At 34.8% G+C, this 25,635-nt stretch overlaps 1 pseudogene across 1 annotated transcript; it reads left to right on the forward strand.

Moving 5' to 3' along the window:
• On the forward strand, positions 1–25,166 carry LOC144374882 (protein Spindly-like; annotated as a pseudogene). Its single transcript, XR_013434140.1, has 12 exons — positions 1–150; positions 4,069–4,244; positions 7,289–7,465; positions 9,214–9,410; positions 9,994–10,143; positions 10,237–10,335; positions 10,422–10,532; positions 11,826–11,966; positions 14,139–14,242; positions 14,768–14,955; positions 21,998–22,319; positions 24,489–25,166. The product of XR_013434140.1 is annotated as a protein Spindly-like (transcript).
• Positions 25,167–25,635: the final 469 nt, after the last annotated feature.

Here is a 25,635-nt window from a genome sequence, read left to right on the forward strand (position 1 = left end):
TCTCTGGGGAACTCTGGCTAAATATGGAAGGCCAGGCGGCTGCTGGGAGCCTCAGACTGATGGCCCCTGGAGGTGCGTTGTCCAGTACGATGGCCCCCTAGCCACTGTGGCAACCCGAATTAAATGTAAATTATACACTGGATTTTAAAGGTAGTATCCCACAAGAGCTGTATCTCTGGCAATTATTATGATTGCGAGTTGAAATGATATTTTGGATGCATTGGGTCAAGTAAAACGTCAAGATGAATTTTGTCCTTTGTTTACTTTTTTAAAACGTTGCTCGAAACTTTTAAATCATGCGTGTCTCCCTGCCCTATTTGTATTCCATCCATTATTATGTTTAATGTTCTCAATAAGCCTGTAAGATGGTCATTACCCTCCTTGTATTGAAGATGATGAAACAAGGCGTTAAGTTACTTGTCCGAATTCGTGCCACCAGTAGGGGATGGAGGTGGAAGGGCCCAGGCAGCTTTGACTTCTAAAACTTCCTGTGTTCCAATGTTTTTTGTATGCTGTTTTTTTTGGGGGGGGGGGCGGGTGGAGCGGCGTACTGGAGATAGAACTCTGGGGCCCTCAACCACTGAGCCACATCCTCAGCCCTGTTTTGTATTTTATTTAGAGATAGGATCTCACTGAATTGCTTAGGGACTCGCCGTTGCTAAGGCTGGCTTTGAACTTGGGATCCTCCTGACTCAGCCTCCCAAGTCACTGGGATTATAGGCGTGAGCCACTGCGCATGGCTTGTATGCTGTTTTGAGAGGCCAGACAGAAATGTGAGCACCAGGCTTTGGAAATGGACTCTGGTTCCCATCTCATTTAGCTCCTGAGTGACTGATAACCCTGAGCAAGTTACTTAACCTTTCTGTGCCACATTAAGATTGCATGTTTAAAATGTAAGTTCTTCTACCCTATGAGATCTTTGAGAACATTGCTAAGAAAATGTACATAGAGTACCAAGCAAAATTTATGGCACATATTAGTTTTAGTTCGTCCATGGCTAAAGGATAGGTTAAATCTTTGCAGGTTGATAGATTAATTCTTTTTTCACTCATTAGAGCTCAGCTGAAAAGTCACGTAATCAGGGAACTGTTCCCTCTTGTTATAGGCTTAGATACCACCTTAGTTACAGCTCTCCCTTTTGCACTTATCACACTTGTAACATTATAGTTTAGTTATTTGATTTGATGCCTTTCTACTAATGTACTATAAAATTCAAGAAGACAAAATATTTTCTAGTGTTTGGATCATTATTTTATCCTCAACACTAAGCGCATTGTCTGACATGTAATAAAATTCCAGCAAATTTTTTGAATGAATGAGAACTAATGTTTTGGCTTCCTTGTGTATTCCTTAATGGGAGGCCTTGAGGTTAACCTCATTTTTATTTTGATAGATGGAGATAATAATAATGGCTTAACATGGGCTCATGAAGAGCATTAAATGAGATGATGTATTTGAAGCACTTCTTTTAGCAGGTGGTAAATCCCCAACAAATATAAGTTATTGTTAATAAAGCAACTTTTAGCTGGCTAGCTTCACTGTATATAGGTTTTGAAAAGGTCTTGCATTTTAAAGTAGTCTGCACTGGTTAGTTTATGGTATCTATTTTACCCTATTATAAAACCCTATATCTCCTACCTACTGATTCTCAGTTAAGAACTTTGTTTTCTAATTCAGTGATAAGTGAGGCATTTAAAAGGTCACACTAGGGTTGGGGATGTAGCTCAGTGGTATAGCACTTGCCTAGCATGGGCCAGGCAGGCCCTGGGTTCAATCCCCAATACCCTGCTACCAAAACATAAATGAACAAAAAACCAACTAGGTTTACTTCAATATACTCCCTACTATATCTCTCTAGTTAATCAGTATCTATATTGTATGCTTTGTTTTCATTTTAGAGAAGATATCCATGCTACATTCTCAGTACATTAGACCTCATCCTCTAGTCAAGGACATCACTCTGGCAGTTCTCCAGTATCTCCTATGTCATCTTCTGTCATGAATTTATCCTAGGGTATACACACATATTGTTTTGTATCTTTGAAATAGTAAGTAAATTTGTCTCTACTTCCATTCCAGCTACTATCCTATTTGCTTTTTGAAGCAAAACTGTATTTTCTGTCACTTTTTCATCTCCTACCATTCTCTATCATACTCATTTCAAGTGGGCTTTTACCCTATCTTCCCACCAAAATTCTCTTGGGGTCACCAGTGACCTCCATAAATTCAAAATCCAGTGGCCAATTTGACTTAGCAGCAGCGTTTGATATGAGCTCTCCTACCTCCTTAATACACTTTGTTTATTGGCTTCTAAGACAGCACATGCTCTTGATTTCCTCCTTACCTCACTGTTAACTCCTGAATATACTTTACATCTTTTTCCTCACCTTCTAGTAGGGTTCAGTCCTTCGTCCTCTTCTTTTTGTTATGTTCATCCTCTGTTGATACTCAATCTGAAGGACTTGTGCTGATAACTTCCAAATTTATATCTGTAGCCTATACCCCTCTCCTACATATATATTCATTCAGCTTCCTGCTTGACATCTTTCATGCAAAACTTGAAATCCTGGTCCCCCTGGCCCCCCAAAAACTTTACATCAATATCTCAAATGAGGGCAACTCCATTCTGCTAGTTGCTCAGGGCAGAGCCTTGAAGGTATTTTTACTTTTTAAAGGCATTTTTTATTTTGCTATATTCCATATATAAGAAAATCATGTTGGCTTTACCTTTAAAATATAGGTAGAATCTGGGCATTTCTCACCTACTATGCCACCACCTAGCATGAGGCATTATCTCAGATGGTCTCTCTGCTTCAAATTTTGTTTCATCCTAACTATTCAACACAGCAGTGAAATGATTCTCTTAAATTTTACCAAATTGTCTACTTCAGACTTTGAAGTGACTTCCCATTTTACACACGTTAGAAGCCAAACTCTTTATAATGGACTGATCTGCCGGCTCCTTTATTATCTGTGACGTAAATTCTAGCTCATATCTTGGACTCTTTTTCCATATTAGGGTTTCCCATCTGCCTGGAACATTTCTTCCACACAATGATGCATACCTATTTCCCATCTTTTGCCTCCTATTTATACCACCTATCTCTTTTGAGCTTTTTTTTTTTCTTCCAATTCTATTTTCTAATGTATTTAATTATTATGCTGTTACTTATTATTTTCCCCTCTTGGAATGTAAGTTTAATGAATGAGTAACTTTGCCAGTTTTGCGCCATAATGATCTGAAGTGCCCAGAATGAAGCCTAGCTAATGGGGCATTCAGTAAATGTTTGTTAAATGCATGATTCTATAAAATTAAGACATAGGGAATCATCTGATGCTCTATGAAAGCAAAGTCCAGTTTCAGTTTGGCTTAAAGGGACTAGGGCCAAAGAGGAAGGGACAATAAATGAGGTTAAGTTAAAGTACAGTTATCCTATGTATAAACTTGTAAGGCTTAGCCTGGAAATTGCTCTGAACATAGTTTCTATTTTACATACTCTGTTAAGAGTAATTAGAAAAATACTGTGAATCTCTTTCCAATGAAACAAATACATTCAGCAAAGTAGTACTACTATAAAAAATAAGACAGGATATTCTTTACTTTATCTTGTGAGTCTGATTTAAAACTGTCTTTTTATACTCTTAAGTAGCAGTCATGCATGCATACCATAAAGTTTCTTGGTTTCTGTCATTGCTCTCTTTTTACTTTGATTATTTTGACAGTAACACAATTATGAGACTAATTCTACCTTAGTAATTATGGACATTTAACATATAACAATTGAATAGTTTCCTAATGTTGAGTTTCTTAGGAGCACAATTGAGTGTATTTTTTTTTTTCTGTTCTTTTTGGTTTGGTCTCAACTCAAGTAAAAAAATTATCAGAACAATTTTTGCTCTTAGAACAAGAATGCAAATTTGACTCCTTACAAGTCAGGAATAAAATCTCAATATTATGTTTTTATATGATAGTAGCACTGGGGATACATGGTTCCTTTATTATTGGTTTTATTGTAGGGGGCTTTTTTGTTTAAGCTCAAAAAATTGTATTTCTTCTATTTATAATAGTCTAAAAACAGGAAAAGAACATGGAGGCAGATATTGCAGATCTTCAAAGCAAGCTCAAAGAGGTTGAAAAAGAGCGACTAAAAGCTGCACAGTATGGTTTACAACTATTGGAGAGCCAAAGTGAATTGCAAAATCAATTAGATAAATGTTGTAATGAAATGATGACCATGACTGAGGTAAGACTATGGATTCCTCTGTTTGTGAGGGTGTGCTTATCTATTGAAGGTTTATTTTGTCTAGCAGTAGTTATTTTATTTTCTGAAGATCTAATTTTCTATCTATGCCATTTTCATTAAAGGTGAATAAGTTAATCAATTCCTGATATTCTTTCCAAAGCAGTGTCTTCTGAGTTTCAATTATGTTTACTCTTTCTACCACAATTTACCTACCATATTTATCACAAAGTTTTGTTTGTCCACACTCTTCATAGGTTACCTCACTTATTTTGGAGCTTTGAATATCATTTAAATGCCCCCATAGTAGTTTAGCGACCTAAACTGTTTAATTAATGTATTCAATTGCCCACTTAAGAGTATTTCAAACTTGATATAAACAAACAGAATATTTAATTCCCTATCTACTAATCAAACATTCTCTGTCTTTAGTTTATTTATTTAGTAAATTGAATGACATTCAGTTGCTTGACCCAAAGATCTAGAAGTCTCATATTTAGTCCACAAATTCTTAGGGACATGATTTATAAAACATCTATCTAGGCCACTGTCTTCTTTCTCCCAGCCTTCTAACCAGATTGCCTGCTCCATCATTGCCATTCAAATCATTCTTTCTCAATGTAGAATCATTCTTTCTCATGGAAAAGCACAAGAGATCATGTCATTTCCTTTCTCAATCTGCATAAGGCTTTCAATTGTATTTACAAAAGACAGTCTGAGGGTTTATACATCCCTATGTGATTTGACTTCTGCTGGACTTTTGCAAACATAGGAAACTGTTTTCCTTGTTCAGGCTATCCTAGTCTTGCCTTATGGGTTTATATGAGCTCCTTCCTCCTGCTTAGTTGTTCCTCACCCACTCTTCATAGATTGAATCCTCAATCTTCAGATTTCAGTTAAATGTCATAGAGTCCAGCCCTAACTAAAGTCGGCATCACTCTTTTGTGGGGGGAGTTCAGGGTGTATAATTACCAGGGATTGCACTCAGGGGCACTTAAGCCACATCCCTAACCCTGTTTTGTATTTTATTTAGAGACAGGGTCTCACTGAGTTGCTTGGCACCTTGCCTTTGCTGAGGCTGGCTTTGAACTTGTGATTCTCCTGCCTCCCTCCTGAGCCGCCAGGATTACAGGTGTGCACCACTGCACTTGGTAGCATCACTCACTCTTAATTCTTTGCAGTACTAATTATCTCCAGGATTGCAAGGTCCTTAAGAATTTTGTCTTGTTCACTGCTATATTCTCTAGTGCTTTGCACACAAATATTTATTGAAAAAATGAATAAATCAGTTTAATTTAGTAAATCCTCAGTGGTATAAACTAAAATTGAAAATTATAAATATAGCAGGTAAAAGTTACTAATGACAGCTCTTGTTTTTCCATATGGTACTGTTCTTGACCACGAGCTCAATACCTAATTATAAAGCAAAGCAAAGAATTAAAAATCTAATAGTAGAAAATAAAACCATGTTATATATAATTATTTGGAGAAATAACTTATCAAAAGTGGAAGTGCTTTTGGAGAAATAATGTTACTTGTTTTAGGTCTTTTTTCTAGTTTCATTTTATCTTATACTTTAAAGCTTCATGAAGGAGTTTGAACTAATACTTCTCTGTCAATGCCTTCTATGGGGTAGTGAAGCAATTACCATATCTCTATCATGAACTTTACCATACAGTAGGCCCCCTCCTTATTTCTAGTTTTACTTTTCTTAGTGTGGATTACCTCTGGACAACTGTAGTCTAAAAATATTACATAGAAAGTGCCATAAGTAAATAATAAATTTTAAATTGCATGCCATTCTGAATAGTGTGAGGAAATCTGGTGTCATCCTACTTTATCCCACCTGCTCCACCTCACTTCCTCTCCTCACCTAGGCATAGTACAATGAGATATTTTGAGAGAGATCATATTCACATACTTTTATTACAGCATATTATTATAATTGTTATTAGTTATGTTAACAATCTCTAACTTGCCTAATTTAAAATTAAAACTCATCAAGGTATGTGTGTACATATGTATATATGGAGTTTGGTTCAACTTGTGGTTTCAGCTATCCACCCAGGGTCTTGGAACATCCCCTGCATATAAAATGCAAATGATATCTGATCGTGTGTGGAGCTCAGACACCTGAATGATCTGACTAGTTAAACAGTTATTCACTTTATGATGTTCTCTGCATCAGAACGTAGTATGTAAGCATGTGTCCTAATACTTTAAAAATCAATATAGACATTACTTTTTTCAGGAAGTGTATTCTGAGCTAGCACTTACCAGTTACTGTGACTTAATGTAATTGCTGAATTGTGTGTTTATTGTTCCTTTAGACATTGATCCTCCTTGAAGTCAGGCATCATTTTTTATATTTATCTGAGTTTCTCTGTTACCTGGCATATTTGCTGGGTTCTTAGTAAGTATGTGTGGAATAGATGGAAGGTTGAATGCCTTGTTTCTGGTCTTTTGTTACCAAAAGTCCCTTTACTTTTTCGTGTTCTCTCTCAGATGGACTCCAGATTTGAAGGTTGTGCTATCAAACTGTACGAAATAATAAGTAGCTTATTTTCCTAATCGTCAAACAAATGCCTAGTTTTGGGTCAGCATGAGATAAGACATGCTGCTGTGACAGTTGATAATGTAGCCAAAATCAGGGACATTTTAACATAGCCTGATGGTACTCATCATACAAAGTTTTATTCAGATTTTGGAATCCAGAGAATGCCTCCCCAGTTACGTTTTGCATTGCGGGTTACTAGGGCATCAGAGCCCCAGATTGGAAAGTGGTTACCTTGCATCTTTTCTAGAGTTGATGCCTGTACTAACTTCAGCTTGAGTGTTTTTGACATTACTGTACTTTCAGAATATACCTTAGGGATTCACTAAAACTGATGAGCTACAAAGTTATTCCAGATTTAACATGTGGTTGTACCTCAGAAAGCAGCAAGTGTATGAAACAGAAATAAGCCAGTTGAAGGTTAGAACTGATTATATGTAATAGTTTTAAGTGATTTTTTATGTAATTGAATTGTAATTGAATCTATTTTCAGAATTATGAACAAGAAAAATATACTCTTCAGAGAGAAGTTGAGCTCAAGAGTCGCATGTTAGAAAGTTTGAGCTGTGAATGTGAAGCTATTAAGCAACAACAAAAAATACAGCTAGAACAATTAGAAGAGCAGCTAAGCAGAAGCCATGGACAGGAAGTGAATGAACTAAAAAACAAGGTTTGAATATATGTATGTTTTCAGAGCAAAAATACCCCATGTTGATGCAACCATCTGTTAATGTAAGGTGATAAAGATTTTTCTCAAGTATCACTATGAAAATAGCATAGATCAGTTTTCTGTCATTTTAATGTTGAGAGTAGAAACACTGAGAAACAAAAACTTATAAAATGACTTATAAAAGTGAGAATTGTATCAATATAGTCTTCTAATTACATATAATTTTCCAATTTTGATAACAGCAATTTTTTATGATCCATTTATTTAGTAACTACTGAGGCATCCTTGGTCATAGTCAAGCAGTCTCCTTTCATAAAGAGTTGTCTCTTAGCCTTTACTGCAGCTAGTGGTGTGCTTTGTAATTTTGTAGAACAAATCAGTAGTTCCTTATAAATTACTATATATTAGTATTGATACCTTATAATTTATTTTTTGAGGAAAAACATGATCCAGTTCTCAAAATATATTTTTAAGGGAAATCCTATTGTTAATTCCATATTACTGATGAGAAAACCAATGTTTAGGTAGATCAAGCAAATTGGACAAGGTGAGAGCTAGAAATTGTCAGTTGTGAATTGAAGCAAGTTTTCCTCACACCAAATTCTGTGTCACTGAGTGTCTACATAATCTGATGACACATTACATACTAGCTCCACTTCATACATAAACACGAAATAGACAACAGCTGTTCATGAATGCCCATTCCTTTCTAGCACCCCCACCCATCCAGCCTTCAGATTGCTACTTAAGAATCCAGAACTTCACCATGGCTCCTCTTCGTGTGGAATCCAGACTTTTACAAACCCTTTCTTTCAAAACTCGCTTGACTTTTTATTGTCTTCTCAGAAGTCTCTTTCAATTTTTAGATTTTTTATGTAACATCTTCTAAGATTTTTTTCCATGTCTGTGTACAAGCTATACTGCTGCCTTAATTCTTTATTGATTTAGCTCTAAATGTTTTTCTATTTTTAGTAATGAAATCACATATTTGAGTTGGTTTATTTTTTCCTAATAGACAGTTAAACAAACAAATAATGCTTTTGTGAAATACATAGTCATCCTGCATATTACTGACAAATAGTCTAGCTTGTCTGGAACTAATCTGGTTTTAGACAGTAACGACTGGTAATGATGCATTTTCATTTCTCCTGGTGGGTTTTTTTTTGTTTTGTTTTGTTTTTTCATGTAGCTTTCATTACATAAACAAATATAGCAGTATAGAGGATATTTTTTCAGGGCCTGAAGTAAGGACCAACTGTAGAGATGGCTTAGGTGGTAGAGCAAAGAGTATATCAATACAAAATTTTCAGTCTTACTGATGTTCTTAAATCACTTTTGCCAAAAGTTTGGCTTCTTTTTTCCCCCCAGTACCTTTCTCTTCTCATGTTGAATTTATCGGCCTGTTGTGGGGATTTGGCCAACAGAATCTTGATGTAGGCTACTGTGGCTCTAGTCCCCACCATCCCCTCTCCCCTAGACTGTTGTGGTAGCCTTCTAATCAGGTGTCTGCTTCTGCATGGCTGGTCACAGCATCGTTTACACAGCTACACAGTGCTTCTGGTAGCTTTAATGCATCCAAACCACTTGGATGGCTAGAATGGACTGTTTATAAAACAAGGTGGGTCACTTTTGGAGTGTCCTTGGAAGCTCTACTAGTTTCTTGTACAAGTTTAGATCATTCGGTGATATTTTACAGAAAGAAAATACCTTTTGATTTATAAAATTGTGATTTTTTTTTTTTACTTTAGATAGAAAAACTGAAAGGAGAGTTAGATGAAGCTAGGCTTAGTGAAAAGCAGCTAAAGCACAAAGTAGACCACCAGAAGGAACTCCTGTCTCATAAATCGGAGGAAATACGGATGATGTCTGAGCAAGTCCACGAAAGCATGTCTTCAGAGATGCTGGCTCTCTTCAGGTCGAGCTGACTGAAATGGAAAGTGTGAAGGTAATTTTTATGGCATGTGTTTTCTTAGATTTTTAAATTTTTCTTTTGCATACATTTTATGTGTTTTTATAATAATTCTAATGAGCTAGTGTGGAGGAAGAAATGTTTTTTTGACCTACTTTTATCTAACTATCCAAAAAATGTTTTATGTAGTTTAGGTGAATTACTTTATTTAAAAAAATAGTATTAGGTGACCTGATTTAAATAAGGCAGACAGTACCTTTAGATTAATGAAAGCTCTGAAAGGACATAGACATTTTCTGATCCTAGTTTGTGTCATAATATAAAATGTTAGTACAGTGGAAGTTGAAATTTTTGTGAACATAGATTTTTCATTTCAGACTATGAGTCATTAAAAATTAAAGCCCTGAATTCACAGTCAGAAAGAGCAGTCTCTATAGCCTTTTGTTTGGTTCCCTGTTGAAAAATTAAGTAATTTTTAAAATTTTAATAGGTATCTGACAACTTTGACAGGTTTTTGTAGTTTTAATTTGAATGTGAACCACTACAGATAAGTTAGCTGAGCAACTGCTAAATGAAAGCATTTTCAAGAGAATTTTGTCTTTCAATTTCTGTTGAATAGAATGCTCTCAAGGAAGAAGTGAATGAATTACAGTACAGACAGGAACAACTAGAACGTTTTAGTACTAACTTAATGCGCCAGGTAGACCGACTTAAAGAAGAAAAAGAAGAGCGGGAGAAAGAAGCAGTTTTATACTATAATGCCTTAGAGGTATTATGATTACAGTAGTATTGTTTCCAGTTTTTAAATTGTTTTCATGCTAATTTAATCTCTGCTAGCTAAATTATTTTCTTTTGAATTTAGAAAGCTCGTGTAGCAAATCAAGATCTGCAGGTGCAATTGGGCCAGGCCCTCCAGCAAGCCTTGGATCCCAATAGTAAGGGCAACTCTTTGTTTGCAGAGGTACTTACAAGTATTCTAATAATTGAATTGGGTAAACTATTATTTCATTTAGTACAAGAACAATTAAACATATCAATGTTTTCCAGGTAGAAGATCGAAGGACGGCAATGGAACGCCAGCTTATCGGTATGAAAGTCAAGTATCAGTCACTAAAGAAGCAAAATGCATTTAATAGAGAACAGATGCAAAGAATGAAGGTGTGGAATTACCGCTCTTAAATGTTTGTTAAAACTACTTCATATTAGCATTATATAGATAAATATATCACAAAATCCATCTTTTCCTTCAAGGGGTATACTTTTATATTTTTTTCTAGAACTGAATGATTTTTTAAAAAATTAGAAATTCCAGGTAGATCATAAGATACTTTTATGTTTTCAAAAAGTTAATCTTGGAAAAACATTAATGTGTTTAACAACTACTATTTGTTTATTTTAATGATCATTCACTAACCTTGCCAGGGAGGTTTAAATCTTTATAGAATAGGGAAAAGGAATTTAAAAGTGTTTGTTTCTTACTTATTCTGAGTCTTTCTGGGTTCCGCATCAAATGAGACTAGCTTTTGCCATTTCTCACTTCTCATGAAGGCTTATTTTAGATGGAAATTTGAACTATTTAGGGTTCTCTTTTCTTGCAGCTCCTCAAAGCATGTAATTAACCCCTTTAATTTTAAGGGTTTTGTTGATTGTTGCTGCACACAAATAAGAAGTAACAGAAAACCTTATGGCAATTAGAAAGATTCCAAGATTATAGCAGTCCTTAGAATTCCAATGTATGGTCTGTTCTGCCTGATGTTCCTAAGGTGGTGTTTGGAAGAAAGTTTAGATTTTGTTTTCAAGATGTCAGTATTACCAGAGAACTGAGAAAGGTCACTGATTGAACTTGGAATTAGATGGACTGGATTGAAGTATAGTTGTCATTTGCTAGTTGTGTTACCTGGGACATATATTCTGAGAGCATCTAAAAGGCATACCTCATTTACAAAGTAGAGGTGATAGAACTTGCCTCTCAGAACTGTCTTGGGGTTAAAGTGTAGAAAAATACTCATATGGTACTTCCCATTCTTATCATTGTGAATATCATGTTTGTGACTGAGCTGCTTAACAATTTCCCCTACTTAAGTAAAGCTAATGGAGAATTTTGAGAAATCGCTTCAACAGGAGTTAGTATAGGTGGTGAATAGCAGGCCACATTTATCCAGACTTACTTACCAGTTAAATGACACCCTCTGGACCACAGTCATGCTGTTCAATTTTGTATCACAAACTAGGTAAAACTATATTAAAGACTTCAGATATCATTAAAAAGTAGAAGTACTCCAAAGTTATGTCTACAACAAAACTAATTGATGTATATTTTCCAATTATTAGACTAGAAATAACTAATTAGTTTTCAAAACAAGTTCTAAATAGTATTAGTACAAAATACAAATTGTTCCAGAAATATGCTTATCAGAATATCTCAATTTTGTTGTGGTGGGGGGATTCTAGTTACAGATTGCTACATTGCTACAGATGAAAGGATCTCACACTGAATTTGAGCAGCAGGAACGGTTGTTTTCCATGTTAGAGCAGAAGAATGGTGAAATAAAACATCTTTTAGGTGAAATTAGAAATCTGGAGAAATTTAAGGTATGTATAATATCTTGAAAAGATGTGGCTGGATTTTTATTTGAATATCTTAAATTTTCAGTTTAAATAGGTTTCTCATCGTATAATTGACTTTCAGTTTCAGTACATATTGACCCAATCTTTAAATTATTTTTTTCTTGTCTCTGCTTTTCAGTATTATTGACCATGCTTCTTTTACTAAAGCAAAGACAAACCAATCTATTCTATTTTTGTTGTTATTATCTGGTTATTGTTTGTAAGTACCTATATCTTTAGTGTACAACTCAGTTTTAACATATATATGTTTATATATGCACACACACACACATTTATATCTGTATATGTATATTCTTACAATTACTATCAGATTACATAAAATATTCCTAGCACTCCAGAAAAGCCCCATTGAAATGAAGTGCTCCCACCTCCTAACTTTGTGTCAACATTATGTGAACATTCTGTTAAACTTCATATAAATTGAATCATGTAATATATATACCCTTGTTTCTGTCTTATGCTCAGTGTTATGTCAGTGAGATTTCTTGCCTGAATGTCATCAGTAATTATTTTTTAGTGCTATTTGTTCCATTAATTTTAGAGCTTTGTCAATTCAACATTGTATATCCACTGGAATTTATGGATGTCTTTAATAAATTCTAATAAATTTATTTTATTTTTCACTTCTAGGAAAGTGAAAGTACGCCTACATGCCTTTGACTCAGAGCTCCCTATTTCTTATTTGTACGCTTGATTTATAACTTTTTCTGTTTTTATATGTTTTTTCTTAAATTTTGAGACTGAGTTCCAAACTAGACGTCCTTTTACCCCTAAGCACCATGATATTATTGGAGATATAAGCAAATGGTCAAAATTACAAATTAACATTGATATGCATTGAACCAAGCTACTTTTTACATTTTGCCAGTTATCATTGATACCCTGTTATGGTTTAGATATGAGATGTCCTTCAAAAGCTATTGTGTTAGTGCAAGAATTTTTAGAGGAGAAATGTTTGGATTATGAGAGCTTTAACCTGATCTGTGGATTGATCCACTTAAATGGATTAACTGAGTAGTAACTTTAGGCAGGTAGAGGGTGACTAGAGGAGTTAAGTTACTGGAGGAGTGACTGGAATTTTGTCCCTGGTGAGCAGAGAGCTCTCTCTCTCTGCTTCCTGATTACCATTTTCTAAGCTACTTTCCTCCCCCACACCCTTTCACTATGATATTCTACCTCACCTTGGGCCCAGAGCAATAGAGTTGGCCATCTGTGGATTGAGACCTGAAACCATGAACCCCAAGTAAACTTCTCCTTACATTGTTCTTGTTAGATCTTTTGGTCACTGAGACAAAAAAAAAAAAAAAAAAAAAAAAAAAAAAAAGCTGATGAAAACATACCCTAAGCAAATTTTAAAAGAAAAAAAAAATTAGTGTTTTCAATTCTAGGGCCTAATCAAAGGTTGCATGTTTTACCATGAAGTCTCTTCAGTCTTCCTTAATCTGGAACAGTTTCTCTTTCTTTATTTTGACATTTTTGAAGAAAAATTTGTTTATATGACTTTATCTCTGTTTCTTCTAAAAACTATTAAAAGTATTATAATTTTAGCTAAATTTGCAGTGTGTCACTTGGCAGGTATATGTAGTCTATTCCTGGGGCTTTGTGCTATACTTTGAAAATTGTGACCTTAAATTAGGAGGATTTTAAAAAGTGCAATCTCTGAAATTCTTTGCAAGTTTTTAAACATCTGCTTTTTTTTTCCAGTAAAGAAAATATTCAAAGAGTGAATCGGAATATTTAAAGCGTGGATACCAAAAATAACCTCAATAATCTCCTCTCTTTTTTCGTATTTTTCCATTGTATAGCTTTGTCATACCAGAATTCAACCCCAAAAGCATTTGCTTCTCTCATTCTAAAAGCCAGGAGAGTGAAATCCTAAGACAGGTATAGTTGGGACTCAGAGATATGAGTGCGAGTTAGATCTGGATTCAGAATCTAGCTCTTGATTTACTTGCCGGTAGTACCTTGAGCCACTTTTCTGGTGGTTCTTGTACCTACTGCACTCAGGTAAGTGGGTGGATCTTTGAAGAATATTTGTCAAAGGATGAGAGATTAACATGTGGCTGCTGCCACTGTTAATAAGCATACAGTAACCTAATTTGTTATGTAAATAATAAGAAATTTTGCTTTCTTTAGAATTTATATGAAAGTATGGATTTAAAACCTTCAGGCAACTCTGGTGCTCTGGAAGATAACACCTATTATACAGATTTACTTCAGCTAAAGCTTTAGAACTTAAAGTAGGTGTCTGGGTTGGCAGATGGAAGATAAAGACTTTTTATTTATTTTAATAGATGGTATTCAAATAATAACAAATTTTTAAGTTCAAATTGCCAAAAGAAATTTCCATAGAAAAGAAAGTCAATAACATGTCTTTGTGTAATACATGAGTTTTATGCAAGATTTAATAATTACTAATTACTGAAGAATACTTTCAGTAAATAATTTGTGTTTAGCTTTTTAGATTGGTAAGTAAAAAGGACTTTCATGTAGAAAATATTCTTATAATCCAAATTTCTCAAGAATAAGTATCTCATAACTTAAAGGAAATTTATGCATGAATCACCTTGGAATAATGCATGAATTTTGGCAGCGGGGGATGCTATTGTTAAACTTTAATTATTTGTTGTTTCTTTGTTACTAGAAATCCCAAAGAAATATATTTTTAACCAAGTGTTCAAATATAAAATTAAAGATTCATCCCACTAAGTTATTCACAAAATTATATATTAACATTCCTTGGTTCTTCTTTTCTGTTACTGTAGCAAAGAAAATGAAAGCAGCAAAAGTGAATTGTCCATACAGCGGAGGAAAGCATTGTTTGAGAGCCAGCGGGCCCTGGATATTAAGTGAAAACTTTTTGCAAATGAAAGATGCCTTCAGCTTGCAGAAAGTGAAAATATGAAACTGAGAACTAAGCTAGATGAATTAAAGCTGAAGTATGAACCTGAAGGTATGCAAGTTTCGTATGTTTTTGTCTTTTAAGTCCTAAGTAGCACTGAGAAAGTGTATCAACATTTTTTTCAAACTATATCTTTTAGCAAATCTCATTACAAACCAATTTTGTGGTTATCAATCTGTAGTTAATAAGGGAAATTTACAGCTGAAAAATTCAAAGGGAACTAGGTATGCATGAATGTGATATGTGGCTTTTTTGGATGTCTAGGCTTCATCATACTGTCACTTGAGGCTTATCCACTTAAAATCGTAGCATATTGTCATACCAAAAAGTTAAATAAGCAGCTAATGTTGGAAGTTATGCTAATTCAGATTATTTATAGAATATCTAAACACAGTTTAGGTTTAAGTGCTTGTGATTACTCTTCCGCCGATGAAAGTCTTGGAGGCATTGCAGGATTCAGACTCCTTTTGTGTTTGTCTGCCAGTATCCCATTGAGCAGAGTTGATTTATGTGGCCTTGCTGTCACAGCAAGGCAAGATTGAGAAAATTCAATCTTGATTCTCAGGGGCCATGTTCCAACTAAATATTGGGAATTCTATATTTTTTATTGACATATTAATAATTGGACATTTATTATGTTTTTATTTATATATACATTGTGTAATGATTAAATGAAGGTAATTAGCATGTGATCACCTTAAATATTCATTCTTCATTGAGAACACTCAACTTCTACAAAATCAACCTGGTTTGGATTCCACAGATGAATAGGAACGTGTAGTGTTTCCCTTTTTGTGCCTGACTTATTTCATTTAACACAAGATCCTTAGGTCATTCAAGTTGTCACAAATGACAGGATTTCATACCTTTTTTTATGAATGCATAGTATTCCATTACTTATACATATCACATTTTCTTTCTCCATTTATGGGAGTTCAGATATCTGGAAAAACACACACACACACAAACACCTAGTATTGGGATTGCTGGGTCACATGTTAATTCTATTTTTAATTTTTGAGAAACTTCCATACTATTTTCCATAATGACTACTAATTTATAGACCCACTCATAGTATATGAGAGTTCTCCTTTCTCCATATCCTCACCAGAATTTCTTTTTTTTCTTTTGGATAATAGTTATTCTAACTTGGGTGAAGTAGTTTCTCATTTTGGTTTTAATTTGCATTTTTCCTGATGTTTAGTGATTTAGTGGTGTTGAGAATTTTTTTGTAAACCTCTGTATTCTTTAGAAAAATGTCTGTTCAGGTCTTTTGCCCATATTTAAAATCAGATTATATGAAGGGTTTTTGCTATTGAGTTCTTTTAGTTCCTTATAGATACTACATAGTAATGCTTTGTCAGCTGTATAATTTGCAAGCAGTTTCTTCTATTCTGTAGTTTTTCTTCACTTTGTTGATTGTTTTCCTTGCTATAGAAACTTTTAGTTTGATATTATCCGGTTTGCTTATTTTTGCTTTTGTTTCTCTTGCTTTTGAGGGATTGTCTAAAAAACATTTGCCCAGACCGAGGTCATGTAGCATTTCCCTATGTTTTCTTCAAGTAATTTTATAGTTTTTAGTTGATTTTTGTATATGATAAGAGAGAAGTCTGGCACAAAAAGACAAACACTACACGATCCTATTCATCTGTGAAATTTAAAAAAGGTTGATTTTGTAGAAGTTGAGAATGTTCTCAATGAAGAAATAATGAATATTCATGGTTCTACATGTGGAGATCCAGTGTTCTCAGCACCATTTATTAAAGGACTGTCCTTTCCCCAGTATGTGTTCTGAGCTCCATTGCTCTCTTCACTGTTTTTGTGTCCGTACCATGCTATTTTTTGAAGTCAGGTACTAGGATTGTTCCAGTTTTGTTCTTTCTGCTCTTTGACTATTTGAAATTTTATTGTTTAAGACAGGTTAGGATTATTTTTTTCTTATTCTGTAAAGAAAATTTTGGAATTTTGATGAGGATTGCATTGAATTTGTAGATTGCTTTGGGTAGAATGAATATTTTAACAATATTAATTCTTCTAGTTCATGAATATGAGATATCTTGCTATGTTTTTCTGTCTTTTCAATTTTCACCAGTGTTTTATGGTTTTCACTGTAGAGCTCATTCATCTCCTTGATTAAATTTTTTCCTAGGTATTTTATTTCACTTTTTTTTTAAAAAACCATAGCTTTTATAAATGGGATTACTTTCCTTATTTCTTTTTCAGATAATTTGCTATTTTTGAATGGAAACACTACTGACTTTTATATATTGGCTTTAGTATCTTATATCCTTACTGTATTAATTAGTTCTAATAGTTTTTAAGTAGAGTATTCAGAATTTTCTGTAAAAGATTGTATTATCTGAAAACAGGGACGGTTTCCTTTACAATTCGGCTGCCTATTATTTCTTCCTTTTATCTAATTTCTCTGGCTAGGACTTCAAGTTCTGTGTTGAGTCATAACAGTGAATGCTGGTGGCATCCTTGTCTTGTTCCAGATCCTAAAGGAAACACTTTGATTTTGACCCTGTTGAGTATGATATCTGTGGGTTTATCATCTATGGCCTTTAATATACTGAGATGTGTTCCTTCTATGCCTAATTTATTTAGAGTTTTTATCAAAAAAGGATGTTAAGTTTTATCAATTATTTTTTCTATTGAAATGATCCTATGGTGTTTGCCCTTTTGTCTGAAATGTGATATATCAGCTTGTTGATTTGTGTTTTAAGCCATTCTTTGATCCTAGGGTGAATTCCATTTGATCGTGGTATTTAATTATTTTGATATGCTGTTGCCTTCTGCTCTCCAGAAATTTTTTTTTCAGGTTTTCCAATTTGTTTGTATTTACTAGTTCTTAAAATTCTTTGTTTTTGTTTCTGTGAGGTCAGTTAAGGTTCCCTTTTTCACCTCTGATTTTTTAAAATTTATTTGAGTTTTTTTTTTTTTTTTTTTGGTCTGGCTAAAGATTTATTCATTTTGTTTATCTTTTCAAAAACCAATTATTCATTTATCTTTTATTTTCTTTTTTTCCTCTATTTTGGTTATTTGTGCTCTGATCCTTACCATTTCTTCCTTCTACTAATTTTGGTCTTATTTTTTTTCTTATTTTTTTCTAGTTTATTGAGATGAGACATTGAGATCTTCCTTCTTTTTATAAAAAAATTTTAAATTGTTTTTGAACCTTTATTTTGTTTATATGCAGGGCTGAGGATTGAACCCAGTGCATCTTACGTGCTAGGCAAGCACTCCATCACTAAGCTGTTCTCTTCCTTCTTTTTTTGAAGTAGGAGTTTATTGCTATAAACTTCCTTCTTAGAATTGCTTTTGCTGAAAGCATAAAGTTTTGGCATATTTGGTATATTTTTATTTTTACTTGTGAAAAGAAATATTTAAATTTATCTTTTAATTTCCTCATTGACTTATTGGTTGCTTCTAAGTATGTTTAATTTTTACATCTTTGTACAGTTTCTGATGCTCTCTTTTGTGGCCTGACATGATACCCTTGAGAACATTTCATGTGCAGTTGAGAGGAATGTGCTGCAGCTGGTGCATGGAAAGGTCTGTAACTTCTGTTAGCTCCATTTGGTCTAGAGTACAGTTTAAATCTGATGTTTCTCTCCTGGTTTTCTGGCTAGATGCTCTTCCATTGCTAGAAGTGGGCTGTTAAAGTACCTTATCACCGCAAAAAAATTGCTGCCTATCGATCTACATTTAACAATGCTTGCTTTATGTATTTAGACATATTTACAATTGTTGTATACTCTTTTTTTTTATTCTGTAATGGCCTTGTCTCCTTAGTTTTTGACTTGAAGCATATTTTATTTAAGTATAACCACTCCTACTCTCTTTTGGTTTCCATTTGAATGGAATATCTTTTTCCATTTGTTCACTCTCTATCTATTCCTTACAAGTGAGTGTCTTGTAGGCAGCAGAGTCAGATTTGGGTACTGTCATGTAATTACTTGTTTTCTGGTTGTTTTGTACATCTTTTTTCTTATCTTCCTGTCTTCCTTTGTTAAGTGATTTTTTTTCCTATCAGCATGTTTTGATCCCATGGTTTTTATTTTCAGTGTATCTATTTAAGGTTTTTGCTCTGTGATTACCATGAGGCTTTCACAGAACATCTTATAATTACAACAGGTTATTTTGAGCTGCAACAACTTAATTTCAAAAGCAAAAAAGAAAAAAATCCTTCTACTCTTCAACTCCATTTCTCTCCCATATTTTGAGTTTTTGATGTTAAAATTTACATCTTTTTATATTACATATCCCTTAGCAGATTACTGTATTTGTATTAGTTTTGTCCTTTAGGCTTCTTACTAAGGATATAAATGGTTTACATCTCCTAGTTCCCATGTTATTTTGGATGTATCTGAATGCTCACTTTTACCTGTGGGTTTTTATACCTTCAGATGTTTTCATATTAGACATTCTCATCTTTTTTTTTTCTCTTTGCATTTGAAGAACTCCCTTCAGCCTTTCTTGTAAGATAGTCTGTTGCCATGAGTGCATTCAGGTTTTGTCTGGGAAGGTCTGTCTTCCCTTTACTTCTGAAGAAGCTTTGGTGGGTACATTATTCTTGGTTAGCAGATGTTTTTCCTTCAGCAGTTTGGATATCATCTCATTACCTTATGTCCTTTGGGTTTTTGCTGAGAAGTCCACCAGTCATATTAGAATTCCCTTCTGTGTCACTTTCTTCTTTCTTTCCTCTTGCTGCTTTCATAGTCCTCTTTGTCTTTGACCTTTGAGAGTTATTTGGGTTGAATCTGATTGGCAACCTTTGATTATCCTGTAATTGGGTGTTTGTATCTTAGATTTGGAAAGTTTTCTGTTATATTTTTGGATAAACTTAATTCTAACCTTTTGTCATTCTCTAGATCCTCTTGGACACCAATGACATAGATTTGCTGTTTTAATGGTGTCCCAGAGATCTCATGAATTTTCTTCATTCCTTCTCATTCTTTTTTCTCCTCTGTTTTCAAATAGCCTGTTATCAAGCTCACCAATTCTTTCCTCTTCTTGATCAGTTCTGCTATTAATGCCCACCAGTGGCTTTTTTATTTCATTTATTTATCAGCTCCAGAATTTGATTTTTTAAAATTATTTCAATCTGTTAAATGTCTCCTTATAAATTTTTCTTAATTGGTCCTCTGTTTTCTTGAAGTTTCTTGAGTTTTTTTTAAACCAGATATTTTAAATTCTTTGTCTGCCAAATCATGCATATGAATGTCTTTTGGGTTTATCTTTGGCAATATGTTTTGTCCGTTTGATAAGGACATCTTTCCTTGGCTCTTCTTAGTCCTTGTAACATATATCTTTGTCTCTGCATTGATGAATTAGGTATCTCTTCCTTTTTTTTTTTCCCAGTCTGGACTTGTTTGTGACTATTCTACTCCAGTAGGCTTGTTTAGACATTTTTAGCAGACTGCCTATGGTATTCCATTTCAGCATTAGAGGGCACCCTGAGCTCAGGTTAGATGCAGGTTTTTTGAGAACTCTGCTGCTGGTGCAGTTTCCAAGCTGGATGGACCCATGGGAGATTCATGGACTTCACTCAAGGCATGTGGGAGAGCCAGTCAGGCTCTTGAGTCCAGAGGATCTATAAACCTCGCCTCCAGCAGTAAACATTTCTAAACATTCTGTCTGCTAACATGTCTCCTCTGGCAGGGATGGAGGGCCAGTGCCAAGTTCTGTGTGCTAGTTCGAGCCCTACTTCTCCTTCCTTCTAGCTGGTCTCAGGAGCATCCCATGGAGTATTCTCAGTGCTTGCTGTGAGCCCATGCAGTGAGACTCCCACAGAGGGACTCTGGTGGTGAGGAAGTCAAATATCTATTTTTCTTGCTTACTTTTTTCAGTGTATACACTGAGTTTTGGGGGCTTTCTGCAGGTGGTACCATGAAAGCTTGGGGACAAAGTGTTGCAGTAACAGGGAACCTTTCCCCTTGTGGGCTTCACAGTCTAACTTACCTTTTCTAGTTTTCTTAGTTCTTGTGAATGTATTTTTGTGGCATATAGTTATTTAGCTTGGTCATTCTGTAGGGAATTTATCACTGGAGATTTCTACCCGACCTCTTCTCTTACAGTTCTAGCCTTTAAGGAAAAATGTTTGGACAGTTATTAGAGCAAGTCACATCACCGAGAAAAAATAGCCCAATACACCCTCTGCCTCTTGTATACTACAAAAAATGAACTTTACTATGTATAAATTTTAAAATAAAAGGGCAAATGTAAAGAAGTCCATGAATGTGATGGTCCTAACTCCCTCCCCTCCCCAAAAGGTATTGTCAACATGTTTTAGGTTAAGGATTCTCAACGGGTTTCTGCCCCCGCCCTGTTGACAGGCTGAACTCTGTTCATTGTGGTCAATAGTGGGGAAAATGTAAACAATGAGAAGTTTTTTATATTGTTTTAAAAGACTTCTCTTTCTTTTGTCCTTTTTCTCTTCCCTGATCCTAGTAAGCTCCTGTGAGTAAAAATTACCCATTAGGAATTTCAGGGGTAGTGTGCTGAACTGAACACAGCAAAGGGACAGGAGGATGGTTAGTAAATCCAGATGATCTGGGTTTCAGAGGAGCAGCAAGGGATATCCAATATTTAGAGTTTGACCTGTTTTTTTCATTTAATCCTTGTAACAGACAAAGCAAAGTAAATATTTTTAATCTGCATTTTGCAGATTTAGAAACCTTAAAATGTAGGATGATTAAATACTTTCCTAAGGTCATCCAGCTGCTAAGTGCCAGACTTGACCCTAAACTCCCTGACTGTTTGCCACTGCATCTTTATCTCCATGGCACCAAGGTCACCCTTAGGAACCATCTCCCCTTAGAATTTTTTATCAAAATACCACAAGAGAACATTTTATTCATTCCTAGAATTCCTGTATTGAGTTCCCAAGGAAAAATTTATGCTCAAAATAATCTATAAAAGCTTTTATTAATGCAGTCTATGAAAAAGAAAGAAAAAGAAATAGATTTCAGTGAGGTGATGAGTGGATTTTGAAAGAATAGAAAAAAGGAAAAGACTTTATGTATAACCGCTCTCCCTTGGTCTGTCTTTTGTTTATTGACTGGATTTTTCTAATGGTTTTCATTCTCAGAGAAAATCGAAGTTTCTATACTCAAAAAGAGGTGGGAGGTGCTACCTCTGGATGTGACCCCTGCTGAAGACGAATGTGCCAGTGGTGCTGCCGGGGAAGGAACTTCTAGATTCCCACCTCACAAGGAGACACAGTCCTGTCCTAACCCTTCAGAAGGTGACTTGCAGTTAGAAAAGTCAGTATCTGCAAACACTCCCACTGCCCCTCTCTCTCCTCACAAAAATCTGCCCGTGGATGTGCAGCAGCCAAAGAAGGAGAACAAATGTGTGAAGCTTGCTCAAGCCTTAAGTGAAAGAAGTGAGAACACGCCCGGCTCTCTCAGGTCAGTGTCCTCTTTTCAAGTCAGCCAGCAGCCCTCCCTTTCTCTCCCTTCTCACTGCATGAGCTATGCTCTTTGTCTCTTTATCTGTCTTCTCAATATTGCATGCAGTCTAATCCCCCAGTTTCATCTGCCTGCCTTCAACTTCTCTAAAACTTTGAGAAAGACAAAAATGATTGCAAGGGGAAAGGACTCCTGAAAAAAGGGAGTCATTAGAAAGCCACACATCTCTCTTGTTGGTTTGAATAAATGTGCTATTACTTTTCTCCTGGTAAAGGAGTAGCCATGAAGGAACAATCAACTTACCTTCTCAAAGGTTTTACAGTAGTCTGAAGACAGTTTAGTTAAGAAAATGTAGGTGAAGTTTTCTATGGCTTTTGATGATGTTTATACCAGTCCTTCAGACATTACTTTTAATTATTTTGACATTTTTAAATATCCAAGGTAATTTGTTTCCATTTTTTCTAAAACATCAAAGCCTCCAATTTCTGCAAAATTGAATTTGTGACTTAAAAGAGAAAGTGTCAGATATGTGTATCTGAAGGACCAGTTGAAGGGCCTTGTCCTTTAAAAGGAATAGAAGTGAGAAGGTAAGAGCAAGTGAACAGAGGGAAGAGGATGTAACTGGCTGCAGCTGGAGTTCTGGGCATGCACAGCAGGATCTGGGTAGGATAAACAGAAGTGAGTGAGGGAAATGGAGGGGAAATCAAGATGAAGGTTGTGTAATGCAATGGCAGGTATATTAAAAATAAATACTTTTAGACATGTAAAATTCAAACTTGTTTCTGTGAAAGTAGCCAGCTTGGGTTGTCTCCAATGAAGTGAGGTTTTTAAGGTGCTACTAGGGCTACTTTGTTCTTAGAAAGAAGGGAACAGAGTCAGGCATTTTCTGTGTGCATTTGATTGAAAAAGTAAAACAGTGCATCGTATGTAAAAGAACTTCCTTCTATGTTTTATCTGATTTTTCTTTAAATTTTCAGTGCTTCTAAATGTACTCAACAATGATAAATAAAACTCAAGCTGCTGTTGTTATTGTAAGGAAAACTAATTAATTATTTCCTTCCTTGAGTTTTTTTATAATGTTGTAAGTCACATAAAATAAGAGCTTGATATTCTTGAGGAAATGACAAATGGATGCTACCTGACAGTACCCATAGTGCTAACTGTTCTGAGGCGAGTTCTGCAGGCCGTGCATGTGTGTGTGTTGCTCACTGTGGGAGTGTGCATATGGCCAGTGCGGGTTTGCGTGGCTCACGGTGTGGGTGTGTGTGTGGCCTGTATGGTCTTCCAGAGGTGGATTTCCAGAACCGATCAGTGCATATCTTGCCAGCTATGTTGCCTTCATTTCTTCTTCTGCCCTTTTGTGCTTGAAAAAAAATATTGCTTCAATGTATCTAATTAAATTGTTTGACTCAAATTGCATATTGGAAACTATTTGCCTTGCTAGTTAAACAAAAACAAATAAAATACCACAAAACACTTTATTTTTATTTATTTATTTATTTTTGCATGTGTGTGAGTCCATCTGCTCACTGCAGACATTTCCAACCTTGTGTCTTGCATGCTTAACTTAGATACACAATCTGAAGATGATTTTATAACAAGTGGCTTTTATTTGAAACTTCACTGTTGCATGCTTTATAAATTTAATTGATGCGCTTCTTTAAAGTGTTCGCAGGCCTATTTTATTATCTCCCCACTGTTTATATTTTTCTTTAACTATTCTCCTAGTTGAAACTCAGTTTGAGTGTGTTTTCATTGTCTGAGACAGACATCTGTGCAGCCAGGATCCCATGGTGTTTTCATCTTGTGCATGGGCCTTTTGTGTGTCATGTTATCTTTAAAATACTGCTCCAGCATTTCAATTTTTGTGTTATGTGTACTTATCATGATAGATATCTCATCAGATTTAATTCTTTAATCTAGGCCTTAACAGGCCTTTTTTATCAACCTTAACATATTTACTAGACATTTAAAAATCAAGTCTATTGATAAGAATAATTCCTTTCAAGAGTCATTTAGTATTTTAATGGTACTGGAGTCGACTAATTTTTTTCTTATTAAAAAAAATAGCATCATTCCTCCTTAGAGACTCAATATATTATGGGTTTGTTTCTCTATTTTTTTCCTTAACTACATTTGAATTCAGAGTGGATGCTTTAATGCCTGTAGATTAGCCGCTGAGTCAATGCTTCAAACAGACGCAGACGTTAATGAAAGGAAAGAACCTGCAAGCAAATTGGAAAAAGAACCTTGTAAGAAATCACACCTTATTGTATACGTGTCCTCCAAATCCACTCCGGAGACCCAGTGTCCTCAGCAGTAAGGACTTCTCTCTGATCAGAGGGAGGTACTACTTTCCCTGAGGTTACTGAGGAGTTTAGTTAAGAGCCAGAGTGGTACCAGAGTTCCAAATACTCATGTCTCCTCATTGTATCAAGAGCCGGCATCTCCATGCTTCTCAACCAGGCTTTCAATTTTGATTGTGATCCTAAGGAGAGTTTCTTAAGTGATGACCCTTCATGGATCTTCTGTGATTCACACTGAATAAACTGTTAACGGAAGGAAGACTATACTTAACTTAAATCTACATGCAGTGTAGTGTCTGGATTTTTTTCAAGTGAAGTGAATATTTTAACCTACCTTCAGAGCCATATATTCAGAGAATGAACTAATATACTATTATATTTTCATATGTAATCTTTTTATAAACTTAGTTTTTCATTGTATTGTAAAAATAGGAAATTTGATTTGAAAATATATATTGTTATAGATTTTGTCAGTGTTTAAAGCACCTATATGTATCTTTATTTATGTTCACTTTATGACTGAAGCATATGAGACAAATAATTTTAAAATATGAAATAAAATTGCAACAATTTCTCCTCTTTGTGTTTTCTTATTCTGTGTGGATAACAGGATATTATTATTTTTTTTAATATTTATTTTTTAGTTGTAGTTGGACACAATACCTTTATTTCACTTATTTGTTTTTATGTGGTGCTGAGGATCGAACCCAGGGTCTCGTACGTGCGAGGCTAGCACTCTACCACTGAGCCACAATCCCAGCTCCGATAACAGGATATTATCAAAAAAGAATAAAGGTGTGGTCAAAAAAAGAAACTTCAGGGATTCTCAATTCCTTGATACCTATGATCTTACATATAAATATATGTATTTTATATATAACTTTATATTTTGTGAATATATACCTATATATTAAAAAAAGATTTAATGCTAAACTTTCTAAATGAATATAGATTGGTTCATAGCAATTTCATGTATATTTTCTATAGGTGGGTGAATTAGGGTTCTTCCA

This window comes from Ictidomys tridecemlineatus, unplaced genomic scaffold (genome assembly GCF_052094955.1).
Source record: "Ictidomys tridecemlineatus isolate mIctTri1 unplaced genomic scaffold, mIctTri1.hap1 Scaffold_92, whole genome shotgun sequence".
In the NCBI taxonomy this organism is placed as follows: domain Eukaryota; kingdom Metazoa; phylum Chordata; class Mammalia; order Rodentia; family Sciuridae; genus Ictidomys; species Ictidomys tridecemlineatus.